Source organism: Phalaenopsis equestris, unplaced genomic scaffold, assembly GCF_001263595.1.
Source record: "Phalaenopsis equestris unplaced genomic scaffold, ASM126359v1 Scaffold000445, whole genome shotgun sequence".
NCBI lineage: Eukaryota > Viridiplantae > Streptophyta > Magnoliopsida > Asparagales > Orchidaceae > Phalaenopsis > Phalaenopsis equestris.
Window position 1 is genome coordinate 226772 of NW_018164886.1, and position 6392 is coordinate 233163.

The following is a 6392-nucleotide window of genomic DNA, read 5'->3' on the forward strand; positions in this document are numbered from 1 at the left end:
ATATATATATATATATATTAAGCGAGATTGCATAAAGTAAAATATGAAAAATTTATGCATAAATAATGTAAAGTTAATAGCTAATTAAAATAATAATTTATTTAAAGTTTGGTAATTTAAATACTATGTTTATGTTAGGTTTTTTGTTTAGAAAAGTTGACATCAAGACAAATCAAATAACAAATAAATCAACATCAAGGTGAGTACCGATACTTTTAATCTATTATAATACTTTGGTTTTTATCAACTATTTTGTTTTTGTAGTTAATAATGTTTATACAAGGTATATTTTGATTTATATATCTTTTCTTTTATTGGTCATATTGTTATGAATCTTTGTAACTACTTTTTATCATGCATTTGATGTATGTTTTATATACTATATTGAATTGAATGTGATAAACACATGAATGATATATTTATACTGATTGCTTGTATTTGCATGACTGACTTTGATAGAGTCATTTATAGTACTAGTCGTGGAATACTAAGTTGCCCGTACACGTAAGTGAAAAATAATATTGATATTGAAATACTTTAATTGATACAATTTTTATACAGTGCTCTGTGATGCTTTTATAAATATTGAATGATACAAATATGCTATTCATATCGATATGTTATGATGAAGTCACCCATTTATAGTACTAATAGGAGAACACTAAGTTATCCGTGCACGTAAATAGAAAAAGATATTGATATTGAAATATTTTAAATGATATAATTTTTAGACTATGCTCTTGTGACAGTTGTACATATAAAAATTGATTTAGATATGCTATTGATATAGTGAGATTCTTTTAATATCATCTCAAATATTTATATTGATTTATTAAAAGCTTTACTGACATGCATATTGTTTTTGTTTCTCTTGTGTTACTATAGTTTAGGAGTATGAGTATTTATTGACTTGTTTGCTCACAGTTATTTTTAAAGTAACTTTTTTGGGTTAATTTAATTGATTAAAAGATGAATTTAAAAGAAAAAATAGTTATAGAATGTGCTGACAATTTCTAATGAGGTAAAATTAATTAGATTGCTTTGATTTAATTTGATTAGTGGTTCTTTTATTTTTTTTAAATACTAAATGAATATAGAAAACCTGTACTTGCCCGGTTAATTCTAAGCTCCAAGTCGGGTCATGACAAAAATGGTATCAAAGCATAAGGTTTAAGATTAATTAACGTAATCTTGATACAAGAGCCTATAAGATAGTTATAGAAATATTGTAGTAATAATAAGAATTAAAATTTTAAGTTAAAATATTATTAATTATATCCATTCAGACATAATGATACACCAAAATTATAAAAGAATATAATTTGGTAGAAAATGAGTACAATCTACTATTAATGTGAATGCAAGTGTTCTTTCTTAGATGACGGTGGTGATGACTCGGTTGATTCAGGAGTCCAGATCGTATTCTATCGAGAGTGATACAATCATTGTAAATAACTACTTAAAGATATTTCAAGATCCGCGTCCACCATTAGTTAAGGGAAATGAAGGTTCAATTGAAATAGAAAACTGGCTGATGGAAATTGAAAAAAAAATTGTATAGTATGACTGGTCCAGATGAAAGAAGAATACCGTTGGCTACTTTTGTGCTGGATGTGGAGGTTGAAATGTGGTGGTGTGGGCAGCATCAGTACAGGCTAGGGGACATACTTAAGATGATGGTCAATTAGGAGGAATTTGTGGAATTAATCAAAATTTGATTTGAATTTTGTATAGTATGACTAGGGCTATGAATTTAGCTTGAAGTTCGTTAATCAATCGAAATTTGATTTGAATTTTGGCTCGGATTGAGATTGGATTGAAATAAACTAGCCGAGCTACGAGCCAAAATTTGGATCAAATTTTTTTCGAACCAATTTCAAGTCGGCCCCAGTTCAGCTCGAAATCGTATCGTTAACTGTCCTATGAATTTGACTTAACTAAGTTGAGAAATTGCGTCAAATGTTAGTTGTGGGCATCAAAATCTCCATTTAATTGAGATGCTACAAGTTGGTAGTCCATATAAATGATCAAGTTTTTGACTTTGCAATTAATGACGAGTCCCAAGCCAATAATGAAGGCTTCATATTCAGTAACATTATTGGTTGCTGTAAATTTCCAATGAAGTCCCTACTCCAAAGTCTCCTGCTTGAGGGAGAAGTATAATTCTAACCTTAGCTCTAGAGCTTCCGAAATCTCTATTGACGTCCAGAATCCATCAAGGTCCTGTCAGTGGGGGAGTATGTTGCTAGATAGTAATAGAGTATTCAACCACAGAGTTTACAAGTACTTGTGATTTAATGTCTAACCGAGGTAGAAAGTGAATATCAAACTCTCCAGGTTCTATATTCTAAACATCTCAGATTTTTGTAGGATAGCTCTTAATGGAAGGTGTGTGTAGAAACCAATGGTACGGGTCTGGAAATATGAGCGTAATTTTTGTGCTAACAATATTAGAGCCAATACTACTTTGTTCACTCGTGGATAAGAACATTCTATGTCAGAGATAATCTTGCTGACATAGTAGATAGGTTGTTGCATCATTCCCTCTTCCCTTACTAGGACTAAGCTTATCTCACAAGGGGAAATGACAAGATATATGTATAAGATGTCTCTTTGAATATGTTTTGGTAGTAGGGGCGGTAAACCCAAGTCTATCTTTAGCTGCTTGAAAGCAGCTTATTCATCCTTCTTTTGGAAACCCATGCTTCGGGCGCCTTTCAATATCTTGAAAAAGGAAGATATTTGTCTCTAGAGCAAGCCAAAACACGAGACAATGTGACTATCCTCCCATTCAAGCATTACATCTCTTTGATGTACCTCAGGCTTATCATGTCTTGGATTACCTTGATCTTTTTAGGGTTTACTTCAATCCCTTGGTGAGTGACCATGATATTGAGAAATTTGTCTAATGTGACTCTAAAGAAGTATTTGAGTATATTGAATCACATATCATAATGCCGAAGTTGAAAATACTCTTCTAGATTAGAAATATGTTAATATATTTTTATACTTTTCATCATGATATCATCAACATATAATTTCATAGTATGTCTGATGATTGTTTTGAAAACTTTGTTCTTGTGGCTATAGGTTGTGCCGACATTTTTCAACTCGAAATGGATGACTTGATCACAATATAAATCCTTCTCTATTTGAATGAAAGTTGCTTCTTAATATGTTTGATTTATTTTTATATGCTTTTAAGAAAAATAAGCATCCATGAAGCCAAGTAGTTGTGTCCTGATATACCATCAATGAGCAGGTTTATACAATAATGAGGGAAACTATTTATTGGGCAAGCTTTATTAAGTATAGTCGTTGCACATTCTCCATGCCTCGTTTGATTTTTTAACTATAATAACATTTGCTAACATGTAGGATGTGCATTTCTCATATGAATTTAATTTTGTTGACTTCTTTTTCAATTGTATGCTGATAATCTAGTGCAATGTTTCATTTTTTTCCGGGTTACTAGTTTGAATGTTAAAAGTATTTTGGGGTGACTTCAAGCATATTTATTGAACTCCAAGCAAACATCTTGCTTTTTACAGAGATATTCTGTATACTCTAGCCTTTGCTCATCAGAGTAAAGAGCCAAGTTGCATAATCTAATAGGGATGTTCCTCGAACAATTGGATGCAGATCAGGTTTTTGATTGGAGAGACTCATTAGGATTTCTTTATTTTAAAGATCAAAATTTTTGATATTGAGAGTCACCGATGGGTACATTTGAGCTTGCTTGAGGTAGCATGATTGTGCTATCTGTTGATTTTTTTCATATAATACGAATTCCGGTACGGGTAGAAAACTGTGTGTTAAGGTGTGGCACACAAGCAACAATACAAAATATTGTTTAATGAGATCCTCTAAAGATGACATTATATGCTGATTTTGACTCGACGACTATGAATTTTATCCTGTGAGTCATTTGATTGGAAGATTCTCTCAATGTGAAGGGAAGGGCCGCTATTCCTTGCATGCTCACCTTACGATTATCAAAACCGTGAAGAGTTCTAGTGGTAGGTTGGAAGTCTTTTGGTAAAATTAGACTGAAATATGTTTAGTAGGATAAAACATCAACGAACCTCCTATTGTCAATCAAATTCTCTTGACGATATATTAAAGTTAGCCAGTTTCTCACTCTTATGGCAAGTGCGTCTTGCTGTGTGATCTAAATTCCTTTTAGATTAGTTTCATTAAAGGTGATGGAATAACTAACGCGAGATTTTTTTCTACGATAGTTCTTAAGGTGCAATAATGAAGGCCTGGTTTGATAATACTAGACGTCCAATAATTGTTTCAAGTTTACCAATTATTTTGCTATTTTTATGTTGTTGCTTTTGGTTTTGTTTCCTCCTACTTGGGGTGCTATCTACATGAGCTTATTTGTTTGGTCTAAATCGGCAAAAACATTTTTGCCGAGTCAGTTTTTCAATTTCTTCCTTAAGTTGTTGGCGTGATATGGTGGGATTATCACGACTTCGGTAGAAATGATAATATTATTCTTGATTAACTGAATTTAGTTTTAATGGGGATGTATATCTAATATATTCTTTATCTTGAATGATCGTTAAAATGTCAACATGTGCTGCGTTGAGTGGCATTTATCATGCTTTATTTGGGGCTCGCATTGCTGGTTTGCAGGTTGAGCTATATCATAGTTCCCTTGTTCGTATCTCTTTTGTCGTGAGGCTTGATTAGTATGTATAGAGATATTCTTATGCTTATGAGTAACTCAAATTACTTTTTATGAATATTGATAGCCTCATCAGTAGTGATTTATGCTTCAATATGATAGATAAGGTTAGTATAAAAATGGACTGCCTTTCGCATTAATGATGAGTAGATCCCTAGATGTAGCCTTCCTAAAAAGACACCACTCAATAACTATGGATCCACTCTTGGAATTTAACGAGCTTTAGCGGAGAATCTTTAAAAGTATCTTTGCGCGACTCTCTCCAAGTTTTATGAATTCCAAAAAGTGAGAGAAGTCTATGACAATTTTTTGATTTGCCATGTATTGCTCGATAAAGTTCATCAAAGGTGTGAATAATTCCTCCCTAGTTGGAATAAAATACTGGCTAATTCATCATAGGTGTGAATAATTCCTCCCTAGTTGGAATAAAATAATGTACGAGCTTGCCCCTTACGAGTGTGGCAGGGAAAGTTTGATAGAGGAGCACATCAAAGGCTTGTTGTATGTGCATGATAGTCCTATAGTGATTAATACTTTCCAATGGATCATATACCTCATCAGTAGAGTCAAAATTTGAGAGCTTCAATTTTATTGGGATATGGTGTTGAATGACCACCTTAGCTAAAGCCGAAGATTCTTGGAAACCATGATAAGTGAAAAAGTGATTTATCTCTTAGAGGGACTCCTTTTAAATTAGACATTGTAGCGCATCACGAATTACAAGACAAAATTGCGTTGAATTCCCCAAGAGCGTTGGTTGAGCTGCAGAAGATTTGTTTGCGGAACTAGCAGTGTCAGGATGTCAGCTTTCTGTTGAGGAGGGGGCTCTAGACGAGCATTCTTGAGTTGGGCATTTTCAACTTGTGATTGATCTTATGATAAGTAATCTCTACTTGTTACCGTTAGTGTCAGTTGTCGAACATCGAGCAAGAGCTGATGAATCATATTATGAGGTTCTTCCATTCTGCACACATTGTCTTCCAAGGGTTGTGAAGAGAGAACTTCACCAGTAGGGCTATGCTTAATTAGGGAAATAAAAGTAGATACCAAACATCTATGGCTTCATGATTCTCCTCTAAAATGGTGGGTGTTTGAGCTACAAGATCCGTTGTTGCGAGCTTCATGCTTAAAAGCCAAAAAAAATGATAGACTGTGATTCTCACTGACGATGCCAAATTATTAGGTGCCAGGAAATTTGCTTTGATACAGTGATAATTTAATATCTTAGTGTTTCATGAAGATCAACCACACAGATAAAAGAAAAGTTCTGGGAGGAGACCATAATCTTTAAATTGGAAAACCTAAAAATGGGAAAAATCATAGGACTTTGCCTAGTTAAAGTAATCCACTTTTAATTTTAGTTATACCTTTCTCACTGAATGGAGAATGTATGATTATTGAGTAAAAATCGGGTAACAACAGCCTAAGAATAATAATTGGGCCATAGAAGGCGTTAGAGGTGTTCGAAAATGATCTTGGATAGCCATGATGATTTCTGGGGCTGTGGTGTTCTCTTGTGGTCTACGGAAACCTCTGTTTGGCAACTTCTCTAGGAGTAGAAGGCGATTTTTCGTCGGTAATCTCTGGTGGTTGACAATGAACTCTAATGTTCTCGGGTGACCGACGACAACTACTAGGATTTCAAGTGTTGAGCTTTAGTCGAAAGCTCATTCTCTCCGCCCGACCACCCCCCCCC

General features: G+C 33.7%; 1 protein-coding gene across 1 annotated transcript in view; it reads left to right on the forward strand.

Moving 5' to 3' along the window:
• LOC110027779 (protein arginine N-methyltransferase 7) overlaps positions 1-6392 on the forward strand; it is a 79892-nt gene that overhangs the window by 47769 nt on the left and 25731 nt on the right. The gene's annotated exons all lie outside the window — the stretch shown is intronic.